This window comes from Salvelinus namaycush, chromosome 30, assembly GCF_016432855.1.
Source record: "Salvelinus namaycush isolate Seneca chromosome 30, SaNama_1.0, whole genome shotgun sequence".
Taxonomy (NCBI): Eukaryota; Metazoa; Chordata; class Actinopteri; order Salmoniformes; family Salmonidae; genus Salvelinus; species Salvelinus namaycush.
This window is the reverse complement of record NC_052336.1, coordinates 20,871,288-20,887,436: the sequence shown is the minus strand read 5'-3', so window position 1 is coordinate 20,887,436 and position 16,149 is coordinate 20,871,288.

Genomic DNA, 16,149 nt, shown 5'->3' with positions numbered 1-16,149 from the left:
CGTAAGTTGGGCGTTCCGCTTGTGCCGATAGATTCTCCCTTTCCCCTGCACTCCCTAGATAGCCGGCCATTAGGGTCAGGGGTGGTCAGGGAGGCCACAGTTCCCCTGGACATGGTGACGCAGGGGAATCATAGGGAACGTATCAGTCTGTATATTATTGATTCGCCTGCGTTTCCAGTGGTGCTGGGTATTCCCTGGTTGGCCCGGCACAATCCCAATATTTCGTGGAGACAGGGGGTTCTCCAGGGGTGGTCAGAGGAGTGTTCTGGAAGGTGTCTGGGAGTTTCCCTTGGTGCCACGTCGGTGGAGAGTCCAGACCAGGGTTCCACGGTGCGCATTCCCCCCGAGTATGCCGATTTGGCAATCGCTTTCTGTAAAAGGAAAGCGACGAAATTACCACCACATCGACCGGGTAGGGATTGTGCGATAGATCTCCAGGTTAACGCTGCGCTTCCCAAGAGTCACGTGTACCCTTTGTCCCAAGAGGAGACGTTGGCTATGGAGACATATGTCGCGGAGTCTCTGGGACAGGGGTACATTCGGTCCTCCATCTCACCCGTCTCCTCGAGTTTCTTTTTTGTAAAGAAAAAGGAGGGAGGTTTGCGTCCGTGTATTGATTATAGAGGTCTAAATGCCATCACAGTGGGGTTTAGTTACCCACTACCTCTCATCGCTTCGGCGGTGGAATCATTTCACGGAGCGCAGTTCTTTACAAAACTGGACCTCAGGAGCGCGTACAGTCTGGTGCGTATTCGGAAAGGAGACGAGTGGAAAACCGCATTTAGTACCACATCGGGCCACTATGAGTACTGCGTCATGCCGTATGGGTTGAAGAATGCTCCAGCCGTTTTCCAATCCTTTGTAGACGACATTCTCAGGGACCTGCACGTGCAGGGGGTAGTTGTGTATATCGATGACATTCTGATCTACTCAACTACTCACGCCGCGCATGTATCTCTGGTACGCAAAGTGCTTGGCAGACTGCTGGAGCATGACTTATACGTCAAGGCTGAGAAGTGTGTGTTCTCCAAACAAGCCGTCTCCTTCCTGGGTTATCGCATTTCCACCTCGGGGGTGGTGGTGGAGAGTGACCGCATAAAGGCCGGTGTCGGCGCGCTGCGGGAGCCGCGCGTCAGAGGGGGGGTACTGTCACGACTTCAACCGAGGCAGGCTCTCCTTCCCGTTCGGGTGGCGCTCGGCGGTCGTCGTCACCGGCCTACTAGCTGCCACTGACTCTTTTTCCTCCCCCTCCTTATGTGTTTATTTGTATCACCTGGGTTTAGGTAATTGGCAATTAGTGTGGCTTTATTAGTCAGCCAGCCCGTACGCTTCTTTGTGCGGGATTGTTCGTCTGTTGCTTTGGATTTCGGGAGTGGTTATTTGTATTGTGTACTGGGTTTGTCTCCCGTGTTTGTAGACAGGTGTTTATGACACCCAGTAAGTCCGTGTTGGACATTTTGGTTTGCCGGTTGGGCATTAAAGATCACCGTATTGAAGCTCTGCTGTTCCTGCGTCTGATTTCACACCCCCCGACACCCAGGTCGTTACAGGAGTCTTCAGATTGGGGAGAAAAATGCTTGAGATGAAAGTGAGCACTGCATTCCATCATGTGTGAGAACAAATGCTGTAGAAAAGCCATAAGCCGCACATCTCTATGTGACAACATACAGTAGCCTCTACAGTGGTTATGTTGCATCTGCTGGTGTAAACAGGTTCACTTAGCTGAGGGACAAACTATACTGTATTTTTTTTGTGTGCTCTGCATTTCTCTCACAATCAATACAGCCTAAGATTATCCCTCACTCTATAGCATCTCCTTATTAAGAGAAGGATTTGTACATTTACTTGACATTGTTGGTGAACGATTAAACCAAACACAGGCTACGGGAAACATGAGTGCCAGCCCCAACCACAGCCCCATTTCCAGCCCCTTCACCAGCCCCTGCTCCAGCTCCAGCGTCAGCCCCTCTCTAGCCCCAACTCCATCCCCTGCCCCTTCTCCAGCCCCTGCTCCAGCCCCTGCTCCAGCTCCAATTCCAGCCCATTCTCCAGCCCCTTCTCTGGTCCCTGCTCCAGCTCCAATTCCAGCCCCTTCTCCAGCCCCTTCTCCGGTCCCTGCTCCAGCCTCAACCCCAGCCCCAGATCTAGCCCCACAACTGGCCAAAACCCCAGCAAGCAGAAAGAGGAAAACAACTCAATCAGTCTCTCCTCCCAGTGCGCAGACAGCCTCTGACAAGAGAATCTTCCATAGGCCCATCACTTACTGTAATTACCCAGCATGCAGCAGCACGCCCATACTGAGAAATCATGTGTGCCAGGAGATCCATTTAAAAAGAGAAATAAATAAATATGAAAACAGATAAAAAATGGGATAGATCCACACGTAAAGTGACAAATCACGGAAGCAGGGTACAGAAGCAATCAACAAAGCAGTTCAGCCAAGCCTGAATTACAACAATAACGACACACATAGTTTAATTTAAAAAAAATATAGAACTGGATTATAGCTCCCTTCCAAATGTCATGAATTATATATATTCACGTCATAGTCACCAGTCAACTCCATTACACTCAAAGTTACTTAAACTTCAACCAGTGAATGCTAGTTATGCTATCTATTCTACCAGTTTGCCTCAATGAGTGTCGGCATGCTAATAGCGGACCCTGCACAGGACAATGTATATCTTTTTAAGTGGTATTGTCACGCCTGCTCCAGCTCTCCCTCTCTAGTGCTCGACGGCGCCAGACTGCCTTCATTAAGCACACCTGTCACCATCTTTATGCGCACCTGCGCTTCATTGGACCCGCCTAGATTTAATCACTATGTTGATTGCCCCTCCTATATCTGTCTTTTAGATCCCCGTGTCAACATTAATGTCGTTGTGTGTTCCTGTTCAGACGCTGTCCTGTCCTGTTCCATGTCCATGGTTAATTACACTACCGTTCAAAAGTTTGGGGTCACTTAGAAATGTCCTAGTTTTTGAAAGAAAAGCAATTTTTTTTGTCCATTGAAATAACATCAAATTGATCAGAAATACAGTGTAGACATTGTTAATGTTGTAAATGACTATTGTAGCTGGAAACGGCTGATTTCTAATGAAATGTCTACATAGGCGTACAGAGGCCCATTATCAACAACCATCACTCCTGTGTTCCAATGGCACGTTGTGTTAGCTAATCCAAGTTTATCATTTTAAAAGGCTAATTGATCATTAGAAAACCCTTTTGAAATTATGTTAGCACAGCTGAAAACTGTTGTCCTGATTAAAGAAGCAATAAAACTGGCTTTCTTTAGACTGCAGTGGCTTGCGAAAGTATTCACCCCCTTAGCGTTTTTCCTATTACAACCTGAAACCTATTACAACCTGAACCTATGCCTTACAACCTGAAATTGAAGTAGATTTTTTGGGGGGTTTGTATCATTTGATTTACACAACATGCCTACCACTTTGAAGTTGCAAAATATTTTTATTGTGAAACAAACAAGAAATAAGACAAACTGATAACTTGAGCGTGCATAACTATTCAATCCCCCCAAAGTCAATACTTTGTAGAGCCAACTTTTGCAGCAATCACAGCAGCAAGTCTCTTGGGGTATGTCTCTATAAGCTTGGCATATCTAGCCACTGTGATTTTTGCCCATTCTTCAAGGCAAAACTGCTCCAGCTCCTTCAAGTTGGATGGGTTCCGCTGGTGTACACCACTAAGCATGGTGCACCTTCAAGCAAGCGGCACCATGGAGCCAAGGAGCTCTCCAAACAGGTCAGGGACAAAGTGGTGGGGAAGTACAGATTAGGGTTGGGTTATAAAAAAAGAACATCCCACGGAGCACCATTAAATCCATTATTAAAAAATTTAAAGAATATGTGGCACCACAACAAACCTGCCAAGAGATGGCCGCCTACCAACATGTTCAGTGCACTCTTCCATCACACTCTACCATCACATGAGATGCTATTGAGCCCAGACTCCTACACTGTCTGAGCCAAGGTATTCATGCTTTCTGGTAAGTTTTGATTACAATACTGGGTGGGGTGAATACATTTTATATGACATACATGATTTTTTGTTAACTAGTAAATAGTAGCCTACAGCAAAGTGTGTTTAAATCATTTCTAACTTGTTAACAATTTCTGCTAGTTAGTTTTTGCTACCATGTGGGTTTTAGCTTGCTAACTGAGGAGTTTTATTTCACCTGTTTCCATTAGAGGTCGACCGATTATGATTTTTCAACGCCGATACCGATACCAATTATTGGAGGACCAAAAAAAGCCGATGCTGATAAAAAAAATGTTCTTTGTAATAATGACAATTACAACAATACTGAATGAACATTGGAGGACCAAAAAAAGCCGATACCGATTAAATCGGCAGGTTTTTTTGATGTATTTATTTATTTGTAATAATGACAATTACAACAATGTTGAATGAACACTTATTTTAACTTAATATAATACATCAATAAAATCAATTTAGCCTCAAATAAATAATTAAACATGTTCAATTTGGTTTAAATAATGCAAAAACAAAGTGTTGGAGAAGAAAGTAAAAGTGCAATATGTGCCATGTAAAAAAGCTAACGTTTAAGTTCCTTGCTCAGAACATGAGAACATATGAAAGCTGGTGGTTCCTTTTAACATGAGTCTTCAATATTCCCAGGTAAGAAGTTTTAGGTTGTAGTTATTATAGGAATTATAGGACTATTTATCTCTATACCATTTGTATTTCATATACCTTTGACTATTGGATGTTCTTATAGGCACTTTAGTATTGCCAGTGTAACAATATATCTTATATAGCTTCCGTCCCTCTCCTCGCTCCTACCTGGGCTCGAACCAGGAACAAATCGACAACAGCCACCCTCGAAGCATCATTACCCATCGCTCCACAAAAGCCGCGGCCCTTGCAGAGCAAGGGGAACAACTACTCCAAGTCTCAGAGCGAGTGACGTTTGAAACGCTATTAGCGCGCACCCCGCTAACTAGCTAGCCATTTCACATCGATTACACCAGCCTAATCTCGGGAGTTGATAGGCTTGAAGTCATAAACAGCGCAATGCTTGAAGCATTGCGAAGAGCTGCTGGCAAAACGCACAAAAGTGCTGTTTCAATGAATGCTTACGAGCCTGCTGGTTCCTACCATCGCTCAGTCAGACTGCTCTATCAAATCATAGATTTAATTATAACATAACACACAGAAATACGAGCCTTAGGTCATTGATATGGTCGAATCCGGAAACTATCATCTCGAAAACAAAACGTTTATTCTTTCAGTGAAATACAGAACCGTTCTGTCACGCTCGTCGTCCTCCTCATCTGAGGAGGAGTAGTTGGAAGGATCGGAGGACCAATATGCAGCATGGTAATTGTTCATCTTGAAAAAAGAGAACACTGAACGAACTATACAAAAATAACAAACAACGAACGTGAAGCTATCGAATAATAGTGCTGACACAAAACACTACACATAGACAATCACCCACAACCCACAATGACAAAACAGGCTACCTAAATATGGTTCCCAATCAGAGACAACGACTAACACCTGCCTCTGATTGAGAACCATATCAGGCCAAACACAGAAACAGACAAACTAGACATACAACATAATGCCCACTCAGATCACACCCTGACCAAACAAAAACAAAACATAGAAACATACAAAGCAAACTATGGTCAGGGCGTGACACATTCTGTATTTTATCTAACGGGTGGCATCCATAAGTCTAAATATTCCTGTTACATTACACAACCTTCAATGTTATGTCATAATTACGTAAAATTCTGGCAAATTAGCAAATTAAAACTGTTGCATATACCCTGACTCTGCATGCAATGAACGCAAGAGAAGTGACACAATTTCACCTGGTTAATATTGCCTGCTAACCTGGATTTCTTTCAGCTAAATATGCAGCTTTAAAAATATATACTTCTGTGTATTGATTTAAAGAAAGGCCATAAACCATGTTTATGGTTAGGTACAGTCGCTTTTTTTAAATCATCCCCCGTTTGGCGAAGTTGGCTGGCTTTGTTAGGAAGAAATAGTCTTCACACAGTCAGTTCGCAACGAGCCAGGCGGCCCAAATTGCTGAATGTACTCTGACTCTGTTGCAAGAGAAGTGACACATTTTACCTAGTTAAAAGAAATTCAAGTTAGCAGGCAATATTAACTAAATATGCAGGTTTAAAAATATATACTTGTGTATTGATTTTAAGAAAGGCATTGATGTTTATGGTTAGGTACACGTTGGAGCAACGACAGTCCTTTTTCGCGAATGCGCACCGCATCGATTATATGCAACGCAGGACACGCTAGATAAACTAGTAATATCATCAACCATGTGTAGTTAACTAGTGATTATGATTGATTGTTTTTTATAAGATAAGTTTAATGCTAGCTAGCAACTTACCTTGGCTTCTTACTGCATTCGCGTAACAGGCAGGCTCCTCGTGGAGTGCAATGTAAAGCAGGTGGTTAGATCGTTGGACTAGTTAACCGTAAGGTTGCAAGATTGAATCCCCGAGCTGACAAGGTAAAAATCTGTCGTTCTGCCCCTGAACAAGGCAGTTAACCCACCGTTCCTAGGCCTTCATTGAAAATAAGAATGTGTTCTTAACTGACTTGCCTAGTTAAATAAAAAAAATAAAATCGGCCAAATCGGTGTCCAAAAATACCGATTTCCGATTGTTATGAAAACTTGAAATCGGCCCTAATTAATCGGCCATTCCGATTAATCGGTCAACCTCTAGTTTCCATACATGTTCATTTAAAAAAAAAAAATCTTACAAAAAAGGTATTTGCACTGGTGACAGACAAGGCTACGAACATGAAGGCTGCTTGGTCTAAAGTGGAGGAGTCCTACACTCACATCACACCCATTGGCTGTGCTGCTCATGCATTGAATCTGTTCCTCAAGGACATCATGGCAGTGGAAACAATTGATACACTCTACAAGAGAGCCAAGGAAATGGTTAGATATGTGAAGGGTCATCATGTTATAGCAGCAATCTACCTCACCAATCTGCCCAGCAACACCCGTTGGGGTGGTGTTGTCATCATGTTTGAAAGTCTCCTGGAGGGGAAGGAGTCTCTCCAAGAAATGGCCATCTCACAATCTGCCGATATGAACAGCCCCATCAAGAGGATCCTCCTGGATGATGTATTTTGGGAGAGAGTGGTAAGCAGCCTGAAACTCCTGAAACCTATAGCAGTAGTCATTGCATGGATTGAGGGACACAATGCCATCCTGTCCAAGCAGATGAAACTGCAGTTCTGAAATACATCAAAAAGCGTGAAGACTTCTGCCTGAAGCCCATACACGCCACAGTGTACGTGTTGGACCCCAAGTATGCTGGCAAGAGCATCCTGTCAGGTGCAGAGATCAACAAGGCCTATTGTGTCATCACTACCGTGTCTCGCCACCTTGGCCTGGATGAGTGCAAGGTTCTTGGCAGTCTGGCGAAGTACACTTCCAAGCAAGGGCTTTGGGATGGAGATGCAATTTGTCAGTCGTGCCAACATATCTCATCAACCACCTAGTGGAAGGGACTTTGTGGATCTGAGGCTCTTTCCCATTTTGTCTCCATCATCCTCCAACTCCCACCAAGATCAGCCACCTCAGAGCGCAACTGGTCCTTGTTTGGGAACACACACCAAAGCACTCAACAGGATGACCAATACAAGGGTTGAAAAATTGGTGGCCATCTGGGCAAATTTGAGGCTTTTTGAGCCTGACAACGAGCCATCCTCAACAAGGTTGGAAAGTGACAGTGAAGATGAGGCCTCAGAGTCTGATGTTCAAGAGGTGGACATTGAGGAGGTCCAGGGAGAAGACATGGAAACCTGAGAGGAAGACAACCAAAGCTTTAGTTTCTGGACTATCATTTTACAGATGTTTGTTGAAAACGTTTTTGGGAGATGCGATGGATCATTGGGGATAATTCAATATTCCCTTTTGTTGTTCAGTGAAATCATTCCATGTGAACTCATTTAATTAAAGTTCAATTCGTAACTACATTTTACATTTTTTTCCTATTCAATCATTTGCAATTATGTCTACTTATGATGAGGTAAAAAGTTTATGTTTCTGTCTCCATATGATATGGTAAATATATCCAATGCAAAAAATATTTACATTTAAATGGTATTAATATTAATTTGCATATATTTCTGTTAATTCCCATATATTCCGCTAATTCCCATATATTCCCGTTAATTCCCACGGAAAGTTTCCACCTCTGAATATTCCCCAAAATGGGCAACCCTATTCGAAATTACATCATTTCTTTCAGATCTTATACACTCCTTTGAGCATTTGGCAAATACAATTAGAAATCACCATACACTTGCAGACATGTTAGTAATGACCTCAACATTATCCTGCAATAATAAAAAGGTAAACAGCTGCCTGTCCTCCCCAATGACTGTATGGTCCTTTTTCATGTGTGATGGAAAACCTGAGGTATGATTAGACCTTCTCTGTGGCGTTGCCTCATACCTCATATCTCAGGCCTCGGAGGTAGTAAAGGCAGTGGGGTGGGTTTATTAGGAGCTGCAGAGTTGATCTCATTCTCTCCCTCCCTCTCTCTGTCTGTCACTCATTCTCTCCCTCCCTCTCTCTATCTGTCACTCATTCTCTCTCTCCCTTGCCCTCTTTCGCCCCCCCCTTCTCAGTTCTCTGAGGGCTTTTCCTCCAGGGCTAGCTGTGACTCAGTCAGACTGCCTTTAAAAATGTCATTGTCAAGCTGAACTCCAGTGTGTAATCCAGTATGACCTACCCTCTAGACTCCTGTACTTGCACATTTTTAGACAGTGAGTAACTGGATGACAGCTGAAATGTTTGCATGCCAGTCGTATGCCTTTGAATAATCTCCCCAATAAAGTGTTCTTGGAAATTACGATCTGTTTGGTACACAATGTATGTACTGTTTTTTAAAAACGGGCAAAGGGCACAACCCCTTTGTTTAAAGGAGTTGTCTTTAGAAAAACAACAGGGATCCCTCAACATTTACTTTCTTTGATTTCACTGAAAGGATTTTCTCAGTTCAGGAAACTTCAAATTGACAAAATGAAGTATCCTTTCATGTAGTGGCTGCCTCTATCTCTCTCTCTCTGTGTTGTCTTCTCTCTGTACACAGAACTCAGATCTGTTTGTGTTCTGTCCCAGCGGTGTCATTTCCATGTGTTGTTTAGATGTCACATGGTCCAGCCTGTAGCACTGTTTGACACAACGAGGCCCCAGTTGATAGGTGCAGGCATACTGATGCCGATCCCATCTCCATGCAAATTCTGTTTGCTCCAAATGGGAGTGGGAGAAATCCGTCTGAATTGTGTCAGAGATGTGACAAAGGCACCAAAGAGACAAGAAGCTATTTTTGTTTTTAATTTGAAGTACTATTGTGTTTTTGAATTATACTTCATGCACAGTGTTGAGCATACATGATTGGCTCCTGTGTTTTTTTTTCAATGGGTGATTGAGTTGCATACTTTCAGAGTCTCATCATGTCTACTTGTGGGAGAGCCGTATGTGCATATTTGTGTTTCTGCACATGTGACGTGAAAACACAGGAACTGTCTATATGCTCTGGCATAGGATACTGCATAGCCCCGGTCAGACCAGCTCTGACGGCCAGGCCACAGACCCCTATCCCCCTAGACCCCACCCAGAGGTCTGTGGCTTAGAGCTGCTTTCAGGGAAGATCCTTTTCTGCTGAGTTCATCAGGCTCGTCCCTTTGAGCATGGAGCCGATGGACAGCCTTGTGGCCCTTTCTCTCTTTTCATGCGACAAATGTGCTAAAATAGCAGTCTGTAATCACTTGGCATTAGGAGCCGTTGTGTGAGGCATTAGCGGTTAGAATTGACCGGTGGGACGCTATAAAAATGAGTCTGACACTGAACACCAAAGCTGATGAGGCTTGATCCTGGCAGTGGAAGGGAGGGGGATTAAACAGAGCGCACTGGGGCTTTAGCAGGGTCCCATCCCATGATGCCTCTGGTCTGCTGCTGTGTCCCTGCTCTCTGACTATCTGACTGTCATGCCAGGACCAGGCAGGCCCATGCCATCCTGACTAGCTCTCTTTTACCTCCCTCTAGTCTCCACAAAGGCTCTTGCCTTATTTTAACAAAGAGCCGTGGCTACATATTTATGGGAGGGACATCTTGTGTAATAAGCGAAGGTTGACAATATTACACCCGAATGATGGAGGAGTGTATAGCCTATACTGAACTGTGATACGAGGATGAGATTTTGTCCCTATAGACCCCATCTCTGGCGATGTAGAAGGCAAATTAACTGTGTTTGAGAGATAATTACCTGTTATCTCTATTTGAACTCCTCTGCACATGCTTAGTGGCCCAGACTGGCAGTGTAGAGGGGCCGGTCAATGAGGGCTGCATTCCAACCATGCGCACTGCAGATTTGATTTGGGTCCCTGCGCTGAGTGTTTTCACTCAATCGCTGACGGGGCAGGTCTGCACATCAGAACTGGGGTTTAATCATGGCTCTCCTTTGACATTATCAGAGTGTTATCAGCAGAGTTTACTGTGAATCACATTATCCCCCCTCATCCCTTAACCACTAAATCACATGTACTGCCCATCACCTCACAGCCACTTTCAATTGGGAACCTAACTCAATGTAGTTTACTAAACTTCTCTTCCCTCTGCTAGACATTAAGAACATTTCCACTGTGCCCCATTTGTGTTTTACCGTTTATCCTCGTGGAGTGTGAATGATCAGTATTTTTCTCTCCTGTCTAAAGCGCTCCTCTTCTTCCCTGTGTGAGTTCTGACCAGTAGCCTCATGGTGTTGGAATGCCCCAGTGACAAGTAGTACCACGAGAACAAAAACTATACAGTATGACAGAGCAGAGGGCTACTTAACAGCTTCTACCCATAAGCCATCAGACTGCTGAACAATTAACCAAATGGCTACCTGGACTATTTGCAAGTTTTTTACACAGCTGCTACTTGCTGTTTATTATCTGTTCATAGTCCCTTTACCCTTACCTACAGTTGAAGTCGGAAGTTTACAAACACCTTAGCCAAGTACATTTAAACTCAGTTTTTCACAAATCCTGATGTTTAATTCAAGTAAAAATGTCCTGTCTTCGGTCAGTTAGGATCACCACTTTATTTTAAGAATGTGAAATGTCAGAATAATAGCAGAGAGAATGATTTATTACAACTTTTCTTTCTTTCATCACATTCCCAGTGGGGCAGAAGTTCGCATACACTCAATTAGTATTTGGTAGCATTGCCTTTAAATTGTTTAACTTGGGTCAAACGTTTCGGGTAGCCTTCCACAAGCTTTCCACAATAAGTTGGGTGCATTTTGGCCCATTCCTCCTGACAGAGCTGGTGTACCTGAGTCAGGTTTGTGGGCCTCCTTGCTCGCACACACCTTTTCAGTTCTGCCCACAAATGTTCTATTGGATTGATGTCAGGGCTTTGTGATGGCCACTCCAATACCTTGACTTTGTTGTCCATAAGCCATTTTGCCACAACTTTGGAAGTATGCTTGGGGTCATTGTCCATTTGGAAGACCCATTTGCGACCAAGCTTTAACTTCCTGACTGATGTCTTGAGATGTTGCTTCAATATATCCACATAATTTTCCTACCTCGTGATGCCATCTATTTTGTGAAGTGCACCAGTCCCTCCTGCAGCAAAGCACCCCCACACCATGATGCTGCCACCCCCGTGCTTCACGGTTGGGGTGGTGTTCTTCGGCTTGCAAGCTTCCCTCTTTTCCTCCAAACATAATGATGGACATTATGGCCAAACAGTTCTATTTTTGTTTCATCAGACCAGAGGACATTTCTCCAAAAAGTACCATCTTTGTCCCCATGTGCAGTTGCAAACTGTAATCTGGCTTTTTTATGGCGGTTTTGGAGCAGTGGCTTCTTCCTTGCTGAGCGGCCTTTCAGGTTATGTCGATATAGGACTCGTTTTACTGTGGATATCGATACTTTTGTTCCTGTTTCCTCCAGCATCTTCACAAGGTCCATTGCTGTTGTTCTGGGATTGATTTGCACTTTTCGCACCAAAGTACGTTAATCTCTAGGAGACAGAACGCGTCTCCTTCCTGAGCGGTATGACGGCTGCGTGATCCCATGGTGTTTATACTTGCATACTATTGTTTGTACAGATGAACATGGTACCTTCAGGCATTTGGAAATTTCTGCCAAGGATGAACCAGACTTGTGGAGGTCTACAATTTTTTTTCTGAGGTCTTGGCTGAATTCTTTTGATTTTCCCATGATGTCAAGCAAAGAGGCACTGAGTTTGAAGGGTAGGCCTTGAAATACATCCACAGGTACACCTCCAATTGACTCAAATGATGTCAATTAGCCTATCAGAAACTTCTAAAGCCATGACATAATTTTCTGGAATTTTCCAAGCTGTTTAAAGGCACAGTCAACTTAGTGTATGTAAACTTCTGACCCACTGGAATTGTGATACAGTGAAATATAAATGCAATAATATGTCTACAAAGTAGATGTCCTAACCGACTTGCCAAAACTATAGTTTGTTAACAAGAAATTTGTGGAGTGGTTGAAAAACGAGTTTTAATGACTCCAACCTAAGTGTATGTTAACTTCCGACTGTACATGTACGTATTACCTCAATTACCTAGACTAACCTGTACCCCTGCACATTGACTCGGTAAGGGTACCCCCTGTATATAGCCTCGTTATTGGCATTTTATTGTGTAACTTTTTTTACCTTAGTTTATTTAGTATATATTTTCTTTACTCTATTTTAATAAAACTGCGTTGTTGGTTAAGGGCTTGTAAGTATGCATTTCACAGTAAGGTCTACACCTGTTGTATTCGGCTCATGTGAGAAATACAATTTAGATTTGATTTGATTTAATGGACTCTACACTCCTCCTGTCTCTCTGTGAAGGGAGGGATCCAATGAGTGTGGCACATACTGTATAACCCACCTCAGCCTCGCCACTCCTCTCCCATCTTCCTCCCTTTTCTTCTCCTCCTCTCCTCCTCCTCCTCTTCTCGTCATAGGACAGTGCAACTAACTTCCAACTCAGGGCAGGACAGTGTGACTAACTTCCAGATGTTTCTCCCCCAGTTTTAGATGTTTCACTGGTCGTGAGTGTTTGTGTTTATGCCCGCAACCAGAATTGACTTTTTGAAGCTGTCATTTTTTAATTTTGAAAGAGAGAGAGAGATCTGTTTGCCGTCTCAGGATACCTACGGTATTGTCCATCTGGTGATATTTTATGATTTAAGGCACTTAAACCACCTGTCAATAAAAACTGGCTGAGATGGTTACTGTGCCATGCTATATTATTGACCCTCAGAGCTCTGTGAATTTTAACAGTGTTTTGATTGCAGACACTGCAGCCTTGGAGTAGAATGATGTAAAGTGCTGCTTCTGTCCACTGTGTGAATTCAACGTTTTGACTGATGACTCCATGGAATAGAAACAGTTTCAGGTGTTTTTGTCAGGTGTGCTCATTGATCTGTTCCAGCCGTGACATACAGATAGGGGCCACTGAGGAATGTCCTTGTTTTTCCCACTGTATGACCTTGTCCAGTGCACCTACCCCCCATCTCTCTCTTTCCCTCTCTCCCTCCCTCTCTCCCACTGCTTAGGGACCAACCCTCTGCCGCTCCTCCACTTTCTGAAGTACCGTACACGTGCTGCTCTACAGTATCGACCCCTGGGCTCTCTCTCTCTCTCTATAATGAAAAGGTTAGCTACTGAATCACTCCAGATAAAGGTGAGAGAGCAGGCCCTTGAATTACAATCAGAGTAGAACAGAATTAACTTCCCTGTCCAAGAGAAAGGTATTGTACTGCCGTGTGTGTGTGTGTGTGTGTGTGCGTGCGTGCGTGCGTGCGTGCGTGCGTGCGTGCGTGCGTGCGTGCGTGCGTGCGTGCGTGCGTGCGTGCGTGCGTGCGTGCGTGCGTGCGTGCGTGCGTGCGTGCGTGCGTGCGTGCGTGCGTGCGTGCGTGCGTGCGTGCGTGCGTGCGTGCGTGCGTGCGTGCGTGCGTGCGTGCGCGCGCATACAGCACACATGAGTGTGAATGCACAGTGGAACAGAGAATGGACAGATGCGTTTGCTGCAGAGCTGGCAGACAGTAAGAGTAAGAGACAGTAAGAGCCTGTGTTCTGAAACAGCTGCAGCTCAAGTTTCAGTGAAGACAGTTAGCAGGAGATGTGAAAGTGACATTTGACACGTAATTGACTTGTAATTGAATTAAAGCGAGGACTGAGGATTTAGTTATGTTATGCAGGGTAAAATGTGGATTTCATGCCGCTGTGCGACGGTAATACCATTTTACTTGCACTGTCTCAGGAATTAGTGGCCATTGTGAGTGAAGACGAATGAGCTAAGCAATGGGGGACCACTGGACCTTGACCACATCATTATGTCAATATAGCCATGGCGTGCGTGCCTGCATGTGTATGCACGCTTGTTAAGCTCCCTCCCTCAGGAAATACCAGAGGAACACCTCCTTGTGTCCCGTCCTGTTTCCCCCAGCTCCATGCCTATAGCCGCCCTTCCAGGCTAAAACGTGCACACATACACAAAAACAAATACACACACAACAGGAAAACACACACGTTAGTATAGGCAACACTTCTCACGAAAGGAGAGCTCCTCTTTTGTTTTGTCTTTCACATCACTACATTACAGGAGACAGCCATAGCAGCAGCCCAGACATTTGAACTGCTGTTTTTATGACACCAACTCTTTACCGTGTCACATTGAACACATTAACCTGTTACAGTAAAGGTAACAGTACAGCCTCTCTCGTCCTGGAGGTCTCTGGGGATGGGGTTCCCTCCCCTCTGCCCCTCTGCCCATGTCAGTGATAATGTCAGGGGAATGTTATTCCAGTGGAGATGTAGTTCACGTCCATTTGCACTGTAACACCTCAGCCTACAGAGTGGTGTTTACTGATGTCCTAGACTCCCAGCAGCAGTCTGGAAGTACCCTCTCTCAGGACAGAGAAAAACAAGCAGCATTTTCCCAGAAGAATCCTCCCAATTACCTTCCAGGAAGAAGCTCTCCTTTTTTCTCCTTTATTTATGAAGGACCTGTCCTACAGAGAGTATTTACACACTTTGTTGTTGCTGGTAAAGAATAGGTGTTTCCTGCCTCTGCACTCAACACCCCACGCATAATTTCTGCTGATACTGCAGTGCCAGGCAGCTTTGAATGGAGTCTCTGGACATTTAAGGTGCTACTACACAGAGTTGCACATGATGTGTGTATGTTTGAGTGTGCTTTTCTCTGACAACCCTCTGATTGGGCTCCACACTGTTGTCATTAGTGTTGTCATCCACAACAGCAAGTTTTACAGGAAGTCAGTCATTGTCAGCGGACTGGAGCACACCGTGTGCTTTGTTAAACCTTAAGAACAGTAAGGAACGGTCCTCAAATGTCAATAAACACGATTGTGTTTTGTATCCCCTAGAGTTGTCATTGTATAATGTACATTCATTGACTTTGATTTCAGTTAACTTTTTATTGTCCCTGTCTGGGTAAAATTATTGACATCCGTGTCTGAAAAGATAGAGGGTTATCACAGTATAGAGAAAATGATTACGCCAAGTGCTTAGTATGAAACATTTCCGCACAGTATGTACCAATGCTTCACCATTTGGAGGAAAACAAATGTAGAACTACAGGATTTGTGATGAGCATGTTATATTTACCGTAATAAATATATAAAGATGCTAAAAACAAAACATTCTATTAATGTCTGTAACGGCTGTCTTCGTCCTCGTCTGAGGAGGAGTAGGAGATATCGGACCAATACGCAGCGTGGTAAGTATCCATGTTTAATTAGAATACTTGAAACAAACAAACAAAATAACGAACACGAAACAGTCCCGTATGGTGAACAAACACAGAAACAGGAACAATCACCCACAACCCACAATACAAAACAGGCTACCTAAATATGGCTCCCAATCAGAGACAACGACAAACACCTGCCTCTGATTGAGAACCATATCAGGCCAAACACATAGAAATAGACAAACTAGACAAACAACATAGAATGCCCACTCAGATCACACCCTGACCAAACAAAACATAGAAACATACACAGCAAACTATGGTCAGGGCGTGACAGTACCCCCCCCCCCCCCCCCCCCCCCCCCAAGGT